This window comes from Mobula birostris, chromosome 2 (genome assembly GCF_030028105.1).
Source record: "Mobula birostris isolate sMobBir1 chromosome 2, sMobBir1.hap1, whole genome shotgun sequence".
Lineage (NCBI taxonomy): Eukaryota > Metazoa > Chordata > Chondrichthyes > Myliobatiformes > Myliobatidae > Mobula > Mobula birostris.
Window position 1 is genome coordinate 29,585,908 of NC_092371.1, and position 15,621 is coordinate 29,601,528.

Sequence of the window (15,621 nt, forward strand, 5' to 3'; positions counted from 1 at the left end):
CTCATGTATCTGCCTCTACTGCCACCCCTGGCAGGGCCTTCCATGCACCCACCACTCTCTGTATAAAAAACACACCTCTGACATCCTTCCAATATGTTCCTCCAATCACCTTAAAGTTATGGCTCCCCTTTGTTAGCCATTTCTGCCCTGGGAGAAAGTCCTCGCCTTCTTACCAACTTGTACTTCTCTATCAAGTCATCTCTCATATTCCTTTGCTCCAAAGGGAAAAGTCCAACTTCACTCAACCCATCTTTGTAAGACTGTCATACGGGGGGGAGGTGCTGGAAGCGTACCCAAGTGCAAGATGCAGACACTGAAGGACTAGGAACTGGAATAGGTGTGTCAGGAAAGCAAGCGAAGTGAGGAAGAAACGACACTGGACAAGACACAGGCCCCTGGACGAGACTAGGATACAGGGCTTGGGCTAGGACTAGACTAGGAAAGCAGGACCTGGACGAGGAATTAGGAACTTGGAACCTGGACAAGGACTCCAAGCCAGAGACTGGACAGGGACCCAGAACCTGGGTCTTGATTCGGGCTTGGACCCCGGATCTAGGTTAGGACAAGGCGTAGCTACAGGACGAGTAGTGGCAACAGGACTGGACGTGAGACTCCTGGACAGGACAAGGGAACCCCAGCACCAGGCTGGGTGAGATACTCCTGGGCTGAGTGATGCACATGGACAGGACAAGAACACGAAGCCTTGACTTGGTCATGAGGGAGACAGCAATGCAGAGTCTTTGTAATCTTGAGAGACAGGAACTTGGAACACAGAGCCAGGACCCCTCCTTGGAAACAGGACATAGGGCTGGGACTCATACACAGAACACTGAGAGACAGATCTCCACTCAAGGTAGCAGCAAACGGCCGGACTTACCCAGTGGAGGCAAGGGCACAAAGGGACGGTTCCGAACACTAGGTAGCGGCAAACGGCTGGACCTACCTAGTGAAGGTGTGGACACAGAGACAGTTCTCAACACTAGGTAGCGGCAAATGGCTGGACCTACCTAGTGAGGGTGTGGACACAGAGACAGTTCAAAACAACGATAGACAGTTCTTTATCTTGCTCTGGAGGTTGAACTTGACAGCGGTGCAGGTGAGGCAAGGCTTCAGACGAGGCAAGGTAAGAAGGCTTCAGATGAGGCAAGGCGAGGCAAGGCTTCAGACGAGGCAAGGTGAGGCAAAGCTTCAGATGAGGCAAGGTGAGACAAGGCTTCAGGCAAGGCAAGGTGAGACAAGGCTTCAGGCAAGGCAAGGCGAGGTGAGGCAAGGCAAAACTTCAGGCAGGGTTCCAGGAGGAAGGTGAAAGGAAGAAGAAAGGAAGAGAACAGTCCAGCAACTGAAGCTGAACCCAGGAGCTGTCCACACAGCCAGCCTAAAATGGGAACCACGTGCCCTAATCAAGGCACACAATAGGACAAGGAAAAACTGGAAAACCTGGAACAAGGAACGACGGACCGGACCATGATCTGGAACGCAGATCCCACAGACCGGACCATGACAAAGACATGTCCTCCAGTCTAGGTAGTATCCTAGTAAATCTTCTCTGCACCCTCTCCAAAGCTTCCATATCCTTCCCACAATGAGGCAACCAGAACTGAACACAATATTCCAAGTGTGGTCTAACCAGGGTTTATAGAACTGTTACATTACTTTGCAGCTCTTGAACTCAGTCTTCTGACCAATGAAGGCCAACACACCATAGGACTTGTGTGGCAACTTTGAGGGATCGATGGACATGGACCCCAAAATCTCTCTGTTCCTCAACACTACTAAAAATTCCTGCCATTAACTTTGTACTCTACCATGAAGTTTGACCTTCTAAAGTGCGACACTTTTCTGGATTGAACTCCATCTGCCACTTCTCATTCCAGCTCTGCATCCTGTCAATGCCCCGTTGTAACCTACGGCAACCTTCTTCATTATTGAGAACACCACCAACCTTCGTGTAAACTGCAAACATAAAAACCTACCCTTCCACTTCTTTTTCTAAGTCATTTATAGAAAAAAATCATGAAGAGCAGAGGTCCTAGAACAGGTCCCTGTGGAACTTATGTTCCATGTACTACCACAAGTTCCTATTTTCCTCACCTACCACCCCAAGAGCTTTTGCATCCAACACATCATTCTCTGCAACTGCTACCATCTTCAATGGGATCCCACCTCCAAACACATCTTTACCCCCACCCCACTCTCTGCTTTCTGCAGGGATTGCTCCTTCTCTGATTCCCTTGTCATTCACCTATTCCCCACTAATTTTCCTCCTGGCATGTGTCCCTGCAGGTGATAAAAATGCTGCTCCCGCTCATTCATCTCCTCCCTCACATCCATTCAGGACCCCAAACAGTTCTTCCAGGTGAGGTAGCACTTCAACTGAGAACCTGTTGGGGTCATTTATTGTACCCGGTGATCCCGATGTGGTCTCCTCTACATTGATGAACCCAACATGAACTGGGGTACAGCTTTGTCGAGCACCTCCACTCCAACCACAAAAAGTGGAATTTCCCAATGGCCAACCAATTTAATTCCTGTTCCCATTCCCATTGTGACATGTCAGCCCATGGTCACTCTCCGGATGGAGATGCAATACCTCATATTCCATCTAGGTATCCTCCAACATGATAACATGAGCATCAATTTCTCCCTCCAGTAATTTTCTTTCCTTTTTCCCCTCCACCTTCCCTTTCCCACTGTCCCCCACTCTGGCCTGTTACTCTTCCTCTCATCTCCCTATCATCTCCCCCTGGTGTCCCTCCCTTCTTCCTTTTCTTCCATGGTCCTCTTTCCTCTTCTATTGGGTTTCTTCTTCTCCAGCCCTTTACCTTTCCCACCCACCTGGCTCCACCAATCTCCTTTAGCTTGTCCTGCTTCCCCTCCCCCACCATTTTATTCAGGTGTCTTCCCCCTTTCTTTCCGGTCCTGATGAAGGGTATTGACCTGAAACATCGACTGTTTATTCATTTCTATAGATGCTGTCTGACTTGCTGAGTTCCTCCTGCATTTTGTGTGTGTTGCACTGAATTTCCAGCATCTGCAGAATCTTTTGTGTGTAAGCCACTTCTGAATCCCTCCTATTCCTCCTGACTTTTTGAATTAGACTACCGTGGAAAACAAACACCTTATAAAAATCCATATTCAGGGGAGGGAGAGGCGGAAGGGGAGGGGGAGGAGAGGGAGTAGGGAGAAGGGGAGGGGAAGAGGGTTAGGGGGAGGAGGAGAGGGGGAGGGGAGAGGAGAAGGAGGGGGGAGCCAGAGGTAGGTAGGGGGAATGGAGGAGGAAGGGGAGGAGAGGGGAAGAGAGGGGCGGGGTGAGGGGGGAAGAGAGGGTGGGAGGAGGGAGGAGTGGAAGGGAGGGGAGAGAGTGAGGGTGCAGGGTGGGAGGAGGAGAGAGGGGGAGGGGAAGAGGGGGAGAGGGAAGAGGAGGGGAGGGAGGGGAGGGGGAGGAGAGGGGAAGAGAGGGGAGGGGTGAGGGGAGAGAAGGTGAAGGAGAAGAGGGTGTGAGGAGGGAGGAGTGGGGGGAGGGGAGAGACCGAGGGAATAGGGTGGGAGGAGAGGGAAAAGATGAGGGGAAGGGGGAGGGAGAGGGAGGGAGAGAGGAAATGGGGAGGAGGGGGAGAGTGGGAGTGGGAGTGGAGGGTTTGAGGAGAGGGGAGAAGCAGAGTAGGGAGAAGGGGAGGGGTAGGAGAGAGGAGAAGGATGTGAGGGGGAGAAAGGGGGGGACAGGGAAGAGGGAAGGGGAGGAGTGTGAAAGTGAGGGGAGGAGGAGAGAGGAGGGGAGAAATTGGTGGGTATGAGAGAGGGGGAAGAGGGCTGTTTTGTGTTTGTTGAATTAATATTGTGAAGTTCAAATTGATCTTGTGCTCTAGACCAAAGTAAAACATTTTACTCTGAGTCCTGCCGAAGGGTTTTGGCCCGAAACGTTGACTGCACATTTTTCATAGATGCTGCCTGGCCTGCTGAGTTCCTGCAGCATTTTGTGTGTGTTGCTCGGATTTCCAGAATCTGCAGACTTTCTCTTGTTTACTCTGGAGTGAATTTGCTTTCTTGTTTTAAAATATGTTAATGTGTCAGGGCCTCACACAGCAGATTTCTCCCTCATTTTTTTTGTAAAATGTATGAAAGTTTTCAGTGAGACTTTGCCGTTTATTTAGGCTTTGCAGTTACTTGTGAAGGCTCTGAAGGAAGAAAGGTACAAGCCTGGATTTTTGTTCTTTGTTGCTGCATGTTTTTTTTTGCTTGTGTTTCTTTATTTGTTTTCCATGTAATTATTTTGGAGAAAGCCTGATTCTACACTAGCCACGTGGAATTTAAGTTAATGAGATGGAAATTTGTGCATCTGTATTCTGGATATGAGATGCCCACGTTTCTGAGGGAAATAGGCATTTGGGAGAAATTGCTCATTGGGAATTGGGAAAGTTAAATTGGAAATTTTAAATTAACAATTTTGGAAAGATTGAAATATTTCAGGAGCATCCTAAAAGTTGCTTTACTAACAAGACTGCCATCTTTCACAGAACATAAAAGGTGTTGCTTGAGACTTTTGACTATTAATTTTGAGTTTGAGATTCCATGGAAAATAGTTTTGATGCGATCAATGTTTTGTCATGTAAATTGCAAATGGAAGAAAGTAAGGAGTTTCCTTGGGGGCTCTACTCTCATACTGCACATGAATGACCTCCTGTCAACCTCCCCAAGCAAGGAAACTTGTGAGCAGGACTCCCTCTAACTTTTATATAAGATAGCTAAGAAAGGCCATAACGTATTAAAGCAGAAACTACAAGTTTGTACATTCAGAGGTTACTTATCTGGGACGTACCCTATCCCAGGGTACAAGGTTATTGGTTAAGACTCAGATGGAGGCAATAATCAAAGCCCAACAGCCAACTGGGAAATGGGGATGACAGGCACTGTAGGCAGTAGATTTTAGATTATGCCGCTATTGTTAGGCCCCTGCAGGAAATATCCCTTCCTAGTCAACCAGATCTGTTATGTTTGACCCCAGAAGTTGCCGAGGCATTTGAACGTATAAAAGAGGCAATGATATCTGCCCCAGCTTTGGGCCTCCCAGACTATAGTAAGGAGTTTCACCTTTACTTCATCATAAGAATGGTTTTGCTCAGGGCATCTTGACTCAGAACCAGAGGGAAAGCCAAGGCCAATTGCTTATTTAATTGCTCAGTTAGATCCAATAGCCAGAGGTTTTCTGGTGTGTTCCAGTGGGGGCAACCATCGCTTTGCTGTTCAGCACATTATCTCTGACTCACCTTACTCATATCCATGTCCCACATTCAGTTACTGACTCACTGTGACACACAATACCTTACCCCATGCTTGGCAAACTAAATATGAATTTGAGTTATTAATAAATCTAAATGTTAGAATTACTCACTATGCAACTCTTAATCCGGCCACTCTTTTCCTCACGGAGGAAGATGTTGATTCACACTGTTCTGTAACTGTTACACAAGAGGCAATAAACCCTCATGTGGACCTTACTGATACTCCTATTATTAATGCCGATTCAACTTTCATTGTGTTGACGGCTCGGCTTTACGTGGCAGTCTGGGAAAACCATGCGCAGGAGATGCAATTGTTTCCCTCACCTGTGTTGTGGAGGCTGGGGCACTTCCCATGTCTACTACAGCATCAGAAGCGAGTTCTTTGCGCTCACTATACTTACATACTTGCTGAAGGCCAGACTGCCTTTGAAGTAGCACATGATTATGGACGGAACTGGAAATTGCAGGGATTTTTGACATCAGAAGGTTTCCTTATTAAAATAATCCAGTGCATGTACAAAACCTATTGGCAGCATTACAGGAGCCTAGACGGGTTGCGGTTATTAAATGCGCAGGACATACTGGACGAATGGATGAGGTCTCTAACAGCAATAAAGTGGCAGATTGTACTGTAAATGAGGCCAAAATTAGGCTCACCCTTGTTGTTCTAGACACCTCCCACTTTGGAGAACTCATGACCATACCAGTCCACTGCTCCATCAGTAAAGTGGGAAAGCTGGGTTGTAAGCAACACGATGCTGTGTGGCCTCAGGTAAATTGGTATTGTGAATTGCCGATGTGCTCACAAGTTCACACATGAGGGCAAGAGGGGAATGATTGATTAAGTAAACCAAACTTGGTGTGCCCCTGGAGTATCTCAAGTTTCAGAACAAATCCGTAGACAATGTATGATATGTGCCTTACGGAATCCGAGAAAACTGGTACAAATTACAGGGGCTCATACCCCACTGTCAGATGGCCCTTTTGTATAGATGGACTTTTTTGAATTGTCTTAATGTAAAGGGTATAAGTACGTACCGGTCATTATGGGTGTGGTCTCATGATGGGTTGAAGCATTTTCTTGTAGAAAGAATGATGTGATTACAGCAGCAAAATGTTTATTAAAGGGAATAATCCTGTGATTTGGAATCCGCTGGAAACTATGTAGTGACAATGGTGTCCATTTCAGCGGCAACGTAATTATAGAAGTATGCAAGGTCTTACAGGTGGATCAACATTTCCATTGTAGCTACCATCGTCAGTCAGTGGGCCTAGAGGAAAGGATAAAGGGAGCAATTAAGAATAAATTTAGCAATATGTCTGAGGAAACTGGACTGAACTGGAAGCAGGTGCTGCCTTTGGTTCTGATGTCTATTCGATCCACTGCTAATAAAACCATTGGCTTATCCCTACATTAAATCATAATGGAATGGCCCCATGCATCTGCCGTCAGGTGCGCTACAGGGAATTAAGCCGATGGATGAGAGTATTCTGAACTGTTATATTGCCCTAAGGAAAATCGTTACCAAATATCAGCAACAGGCAAAGGAGGCCCGGCAACCAGCGGCATACACTAAGTGCCACGATATCAAACCTGGAGACTACGTGGTGATTCGGACATTTAACAGAAAGAATAGTTTGGAACCGTCATGGATTCAAACCTCTGGGGATCAAAATCAACTTTAATATCACCAGCAAATGTTGAGAAATTTGTTGACTTTGAGGCAGCAGTACAATGCAATACATAATACAGGGGAAAAATCTGTGAATTACTATATAGCTGTTCCTGAATTATTGAGAATATGCCTTCGTGCTTTTGTACCCCCTTCCTGATGGTAGCAATGAGAAAAAGGCATGACCTAGGTGATGGCGGTTCTTAATGATGGACGCTGCCTTTTTGAAGATATTGCTTCTTGAAGATACCCTGGATATTCTGAAGCTAGTGCTCGTGGTGGAGCTGACTGCGTTTACAACTCTCTGTGGCCTACTTCGATCCTGTGAAGTAGCAGACCAGACCTTCCCCTCCCCCTTACCAGACGGTGGTGTAGCCAGTTCAAATGTTCTCCACGATACAGATGTACAAACATTTGTAGAAATTGAGTGCTTTTGGAGACATGCCCAATCTTCTCAAACTCCTAATGAAATATAGCCGCTGTCGTGCCTTCTTTGTAGCGGCATCGATGTGTTGGGTCTGGGTTAGATCCTCAGAGATATTTACATGCAGGAATTTGAAATTGCTCACTCTTTCCACTTCTGATCCCTCTGGCGACTGGTGTGTGTTCCCTCGTCTTACCCTTTCTAAAATCCAGTATCAGTTCTTTGGTCTTACTGATGTTGAGTGCAAGGTTGTTGCTACCACACCACTCAATTAGCTGATAAATCTCCCTCCTGTATGCCCTCTCATCACCATCTGAAATTCTGCCAACAATAGTTGTATCATCCCAAATTTCTAGATGGCATTTAAGCTGTGCCTTGCCACACAGTCATAGGTGTAGTGAGAGTAGGTGTAGGCCAAGCACACGTCCCTGAAGCGTGCCAGTATTGAACGTCGGTGAGGTGGAGATGCTGTTTCCAATCTGCACACATTGTGGTCTACCTGTTAGGAAGCCGAAGCTCCAGTTGCAGATGGAGGTACAGAGGCCCAGGTTCTGGAATAGCGGTGTTAAATGCTGAACTGTAGACAATAAAAAGCATCCTGACATAGGTAGTCATATTGTCCAGATGATCCAAGGCTGCATGAGGAGTCAATAAAATCATGTTTGACATTGAACTATTGGCAAATTGCAATGGGTCCATGTCCTTGCTGAGGCAGCAGTTAATTCTAGCCATGACCAACCTCTCAAAGCACTTCACTGTACTGTAGATGTGAGAGCTACTGGACGATAGTCATTAAAGCAGCTCACCCTGCCCTTTTTAAGTACTGGTATATTTTTTGCCCTTTGAAGCTTCTCACTGTAAGAAGGTGCCTAACTATGTAAAAAAACATTGAGAGTCCCAATAATAGCGTTTAGATTAGCACTTGTCCTTCACCTAACAGCTGTAACTGCTATGAACACTTTCTTACAAATAACTAAGGAATATGCAAACAGAACCAAAGTCTCAACCTATTGAGATTGCATGGCTGTCCCGGCACATGTAAAAATGGACATGCCCTTCGATCTATTTCCTTCAATAAAACAGAGGTGATCTGTTACTTTAATTGGTCTAAGCCCTCTGCCCTGGATAAGCTTGATACAATGATCATGGGACTCAGAAATATAAACCCCTTCCTCCACTTATTGCTGCAGTCAGAATGTCATTGGGGGAAGATGGGGATATAAATTTGGAAACAATAAATGTTTTAGACGATGGTATATACTTCTGTATGACAATGCTAACCCCAGAATAGAAGAACTTAGTGTTGTCCTTCGGGAAGGAAACACCTGCCTATGGAACTGGTAAAGCAGTACAGGAACTGAATAACATAGCATCAACATTGAAAAAGTTAGGAAATGAGGCCGCATATGCTCTCAATTGAACCTAATAAGCAATATCTAAATTGGTAGTGGTCTATACAGTAGCATTGCAAAAGCAAATGGCTTTGGACTTTGATTTATCCAAGAAAGGAGGCATGTGTGCCCTGATTGGACAAGAATGTTTCATTTGCATAGCAGATGAATCAGAAGACATAACTCACTTTGCAGATCATAACTGAGAGGCCACTGAAATGATAAAGGAAGTGAGAGACCAGTTTCATGATTGTAATGTTCCAGGAAGTGGATGGTGGGTGACCATCCTATATTACGGTTTAACCATTGGTATAATAACAATAATAGTTGTTATGCTTTTCGCAAATTTTTGTGTAGTATAGTAGAATTAAGATGGAGAGGATATTGAAAATGGTTACCTGTTGGTGTGGATTGGGAAACAGGGATTTTGCTTAACTGAAGTTCTGAGACTGTACCATTATGTGAATGTTTGAAATGACTTTGATTACTGTACTCATATCTTAACAATTGTGTTTTGAAGATTATAGTGTTGTCATGAAATGTCAAAAAGGAGGGAATGTGGAAACATATCTATAACCTTAAATTCTTTATGAATTCAGAACCTTTCTAAAACATAGCAGAAACATAGAAACATAGAAAACCTACAGCACAATACAGGACCTTCCACCCACAAAGCTGTGCCGAACATGTCCTTACCTTAGAAATTACCAACGGTTACCCATAGCCCTCTATTTTTCTAAGCTCCATGTACCTGTCCAGGTGTCTCTTAAAAGACCCTCTCGTATCCGCCTCCACCACCGTCACTGGCAGTCCATTCCACGCACTCACCACTCTCTGCGTAAAAAACTTACCCCTGACATCTCCTCTGTATCTACTTCCAAGCACCTTAAAACTGTGCCCTCTCATGCTAGCCATTTCAGCCCTGGGGAAAAACCTTCTGACTATCCACATGATCAATGCCTCTCATCATCTTATACGAGGGGTGATTGATAAGTTTGTGGCCTAAGGTAGAAGGAGTCAATTTCAGAAAACTTAGCACATTTATTTTTCAACATGGTCCCCTCCAACATGTACACGCTTAGTCCAGCGGTTGTGGAGCACACGGATCCCTTCCTTGTAGAAGTGGTTACAGCTGGGGTGATTGATAAGTTCGTGGTCTAAGGTAGAAGGAGATGAATGATACAGCTCTTGTTACATGCACGTGCAGTTCAATTTTTGAGTGAAAATGCAGAAAGTTTGAAGTTAATAACTCACCTCCTTCTACCTTATGCCACAAACTTATCAATCACCCCTGCTGTGGACCCCTTTCTGGAGGTTCAAGACGCCGACCTCTACAAAGAAGGGATCCGTATGCTCCACGACCGCTGGACTAAGTGTGTAAATGTAGGAAAAATAAATGTGCTAGGTTTTCTAAGATTGCCTCCTTCTACCTTAGACCATGAACTTATCAATCACCCCTCGTACACCTCTATCAGGTCACGTCTCATCCTCTGTCGCTCCAAGGAAAAAAGGCCAAATTCACTCAACCTATTCTCATAAGGCATGCTCCCCAATCCAGGCAACATCCTTGTAAATCTCCTCTGCACCCTTTCTATGGGACAAAATAGAACCTGTGTGATCCCAGAGTGCTTTGTTGGTTTGTTGGATTGTTTGGGTGGGAGGCTTACAAGAAGTTTCTGTGTGTATTTTACATCAAGATGTATGTTTATGGCAGGAATGTTCTGACAACAGAGGAAAATAGGACAAAGCTGCCTTGGGGGAAGAAGCTAAAGACAAATGGACTGATTGACGAATAGATGCGAAGAACCAGAGACGGAAGCAGATAACAGAGGAGTGTCATTTTGGAGTGAAGAACCTAACGACCGGTCACTGTAAAAGTATAAAAGTGGTTTTCTTTGAGCTGTAAGATTGAAGCAACCTACCAACTTAATATATGGAGGTAGACTTTCCTTGCAAGCAAACAAAATGCGCATATAATTTGATCCACTCTGAATTTCTTGTAGTTTGTTACTGTATATTTGAAGAGCTAGTTGAACAGTACACAACAGTGTCCACTTTACTACGCACCTCCTGTACCTAATAAAGTGGCCACTAAGTGTCTTTTGCTGCTGTAGCCCATCCACTTCACGTTTGTTGTGCTTTCAGAGATGCTCTCCTGCACACCACTATTGTAACGTGTGCCTATTTGAGTTACTGTTGCCTTCCTGTCAGCTCGAACCAGTTTGCCTAACCTCCTCTGACTGCTCGCATTAACAAGGCATTTTCACTCACGGAACTGCTGCTCACTACATTTTTTCATATCATTCTCAGTAAACTCTGGAGACTGTTGTGCATGAAAATCTCAGTAGATCAGCAATTTCTGAGATACTCAATCCACCCCGTCTGGTACCAACAATCATTCCAAGGTCAAAGTCACTTAGATCACATTTCTTACAAATGCAAGAAAATCTGCAGGTACTGGAAATCCAAAGCAGCACACAAAATGCTGGAGGAGCTCAGCAGGCCAGGCAGCATCTATGGAAAAGAGTTAGCAGTTGATGTTTTGGGCTGAGACCCTTCATCAAGGCTGGAAAGGAAGGGGAAAAGTCAGAGTAAGAAGGTGGGAGGGAAAGTAGAAGGAAGTGGCAGATGATAGGTGAAACCAGGAGCAGGGGGAGGGGTGAAGTAAAGAGCTGGGAAGTTGATGTGAAAGAGAAAAAGGGCTGGAGAAGGGGGAATCTGATAGGAGAGAAGGGTATGGAAGAAAGTGAAGGGGAGGAGCACCAGATGGAGGTGATGGGCAGGTAAGGAGATAAGAATCAGAATCAGAATCAGGTTTATCATCTCTGGCATGTGTCGTGAAATTTGTTAACTTAGCAGCAGCAGTTCAATGCAATACATAATATAGAAGAAGGGGAAAAATTAGTAATAAAAAAATAAGTAAATCAATTACCGTGTATGTGTATTGAATAGATTGAAAATCATGCAAAGAACAGAAATAATATATATTTTAAAAAATAAGGTAGTGTTCACGGGTTCAGCGGCCATTTAGGAATTGGATGGCAGAGGTGAAGAAGCTGTTCCTGAATTACTGAGTGTGTGCCTTCGGGCTTCTGTACCTCCTACCTGATGGTAACAGCGAGAAAAGGGCATGCCCTTGGTGCTGGAGGTTCTTAATAATGGACGCTGCCTTTCTGAGACACCGCTCCCTGAAGATGTCCTGGGTTCTTTGTAGGCTAGTACCCAAGATGGAGCTGACTAAATTTACAACCCTCTGCAGCTTCTTTCAGTCCCATGCAGTAACGGCCCCCCCTCTCCGAATGCTCTCCACAGTACATCTATAGAAGTTTTTGAGTGTATTTGTTGACATACCAAATCTCTTCAAACACCTAACGAGGTATAGTTGCTGTCTTGCCTTCTTCATAACTGCATCGATATGTTGGGACCAGGTTGGATCCTCAGAGATCTTGACCCCTAGGAACTTGAAACTGTTCACTCTCTCCACTTCCCTCTATGAGGATTAGTGTGCCTTCTTTTATCTTACCCTTCCTGAAGTCCACAATCAGCTCTTTTGTCTTACTGATGTTGAGTGCCAGGTTGTTGCTGCGACACTACTCCACTAGTTGGTATATCTCGCTCCTGTACACCCTTTCGTCACCATCTGAGATTTAACCAACAATCATTGTATCATCAGCAAATTTATAGATGGTATTTGAGCTATGCATAGCTACACAGTCATGGGTATAGAGAGAGTAGAGCAGTGGGCCAAGCACACAACCCTGAGGTTCACAGTGTTGATTGTCAGTGAGAGGAGATGTTATCACCAATCTGCACAGACTGTAGTCTTCCAGTTAGGAAGTCTAGGATCCAATTGCAGAGGGATGTACAGAGGCCCAGGTTCTGTAACTTCTCAGTCAGGATTGTGGGAATGATGGTGTTAAATGCTGAGCTACAGCTGATGAACAGCCTCCTGTTTATATTGTCCAGCTGGTCTAAGGCTGTGTGAAGAGCTATTGAGATTGCATCTGCCATTGACCTTTTGTGACAATAGGCAATTTGCAATGGGTTCAGGTTCTTGCTGAGACAGGAGTTCAATCTAGTCATGACCAACCTCTCAAAGCATTTCATTGCTGGAAATGTGAGTGCTACCAGGTGATAGGCATTAAGGCAGGTCACATTATTCTTCTTAGGCACTGGTATAATCATTGCCTTTTTGAAACAAGTGCGAACTTCCATCCATAGCAGTGAGAGATTGAAAATGTCCTTGAATACTCCCGCCAGTTGGTTGGCACGAGTTTTCAGAGCCTTACCGGATACTCTATCTGGACTTTCCACCTTGTGAGAGTTCACTCTCTTTAAAGACAGCCTAACATTGGCCTCTGAGACAGAGATCACAGGGTCCCCAGGTGCAGCAGGGATCTTCACAGCTGTAGTTATATTCTCCCATCAAAGCAGGCATAGAAGGTGTTGAGTTGACCTGATAGTGAAGCATCACTATCATTCATGCTATTAAGGTGAGAGAGGGAAACAAGAATGGGGAATGGTGAAAGGGTGGGGGGCAATTACCAGAAGTTAGAGAAATCGATGTTTATGACATCAGGTTGGAGATTACCCAGATGGAATATAAGGTGTTTCTGCCCCAACCTGAGTGTGGCTTCATCACGACAATAGACAACGCCATGCACTGACATGTCAGAATGGGAATGGGCAGCTACCAGGATATCTTCTTGTGGCAGGTGGGGCAGAGGTGCTCAGCGAAGCAGTTTCCCAATCTGCGTCGGGTCCCACCGATATACAGGAGGCCACACCGGGAGCACCAGATACAGTAGATAACCTTAACAGACTCACAAGTGAACTGTCGACTCACCTGGAAGGACTGTTTGGGGCCCTGAGTGACAGTGAGCAGGGAGCTGTAGGGGCAGGTGTGGCACTTGTTCCGCTTGCTAGGTTAAGTACCGGGAGGGAGATCAGTAGAGAGGGATGACTGGACAAAGGATCGCATATACTGTGAAAAGTGATAGGGGGATCCCGTGGGAGATGGCAGAAGTTATGGAGAATTATGAGCTGGATGTGGAGGCTAGTGGAGTGGTTGGTGAGGACGAAGCGAGTGGGGTTGCAACAGGAGGATGGGATGAGGGCAGATGTGTTTGAGTGGAAGAGATGCGGGTGAGGCCATTGATGGTTGAGAAAGGGAGGTCCCTTTCAGTGAAGAAGGAGGACACATCAGTTGTTCTGGAATGAAAAGCCTCTTCCTGAGAGTGGATGAGGTGGAGATGGAGGAACTGAAAGAAGAGGGTTGCATTTTTACAAGTGACAGGGTGGGAAGAGATATAGTCCAGATAGCTGTGAGAGTCAGTGGGTTTGTAAAAGATATCAGCAGCTAGACCATCTCCAGAGATGGAGACAGAGAGGTTGAGAAAGGGGAGAGTGGCGTTGGAAATGGACCAAGTAAGTTTGAGGGCAGGGTGGAAGTTGGAGGCAAAGTTGATGAAATCAACAAGCACAGCATGGGTGCAGGAAGCAGCACCAATGCAGTCATCGATGTAGCATATGAAAAGTTGAGGAGCAATCACATTTCTTGCCCACTCTCAAGTTTGGTCTGAAGAACAGCTGGACCTCTTGTATGTGTTCATGCACTGAGTTGCTGCCACATGAGTGACTGATTAGATATTTGCATTAACAAGTAGGTGTATGGTTATACCTAATAAAGTAGCCACTGGGTGTACATTTGCTTGTATTAGGAATTTACTGTGTGCATTGGTCGGGGTGTAACAAAAAACATCATTCAACAATTACATAGAATAAACAATTATACAAGAGGTTGAAGGATGAATATGGAATAAAATGTGCAGAGATATATAAAACCAGCATGCATTTACAATGTAAACAACATTATAAAAAGCAGTTTAAAGTCTCTACAGCGCAGTGCTGTGATGGGCGAACTATAATGGTTGATAAGATTAATTCCCTGGAGGGAAACGAACTTTTAAAATGGCATGAAGTTTCTGTTTTAATAGTCCTATAATGTTTTCCAGAAGGAATCTTTTGGAAAAGGCAATTTGGTGGGTGGGTAGTGTCTGCAATGATTTTTCCTGCCCGCTTCTTTCTTCGGGGGCTGGAACTCAGTGCTCCTGGAACCGTATTATTGCAAGGGGTTAAATTCTTGCCATAAACCGGGTAATCCTTGAAAATCCAACACTGATGACATATTACTTCAGGGAGTTACATCGGCTGATTCAGCGCTAAACGTGCAAATTCATGTTGCAGAGACAATTTGAGTATCATAGCGGTTGCAGTTAGATGACAAATTGCCCCGTACCACTGAAAAGTATTGCTTCTCGATTAGCAATGCTAATGGATTTAAATTGCAGAAGTCATTAGAGTAATAAACTGTACATGTATTAGGACTTTTCCTCTCAAACCAAAATAATTTCTAAAGTGGTTTTGCTCTGTTCTATTTCTGCTCTATGTTTGTGTATGTGTCCAGAGAATATTACCTTTTTAAAACCCTTGTGTATCTACCTAGCTTCTTATGTCTATGGATTAACAAATTATCTGTTTCCTGAGCTCTGGAACTCATACCGATGATTTGACTTTGACGGTGAGGTCTATTGTATGCAGATTGTTGGCCTTTCACCCATCTGGGGTGGACAAGCTGCCACCTGCAGCATCGAAACTGATGACGGTGACATCCGCGTCCGTGAATAAAGAACTTCAGCCCCAAAGTGAGAAAGATTTCAACCCCGAGAGGAGAAATGAAGTGGTTTGGATTGTGCTTGTTCCTCCAAATTTTAATCCAGGTTAGTTCTTAAATTTACCTGATAGGCAGTGGCATCTGCGTCGAGGAAGAGTTGGCGACGGTGATGAGATACATT

The 15,621-nt window shown here is 45.0% G+C and overlaps 1 protein-coding gene across 1 annotated transcript in view; it reads right to left on the minus strand.

Moving 5' to 3' along the window:
- Nucleotides 1–6,328, minus strand: part of snx21 (sorting nexin family member 21) — a 167,130-nt gene extending 160,802 nt beyond the window's left edge. The window contains exon 1 of the mRNA XM_072239389.1: nt 6,318–6,328. The gene's annotated coding sequence lies outside the window, so the exon portion shown is untranslated. The remainder of the gene's footprint in view (nt 1–6,317) is intronic.
- Between the last annotated feature and the right edge of the window lie 9,293 nt (nt 6,329–15,621).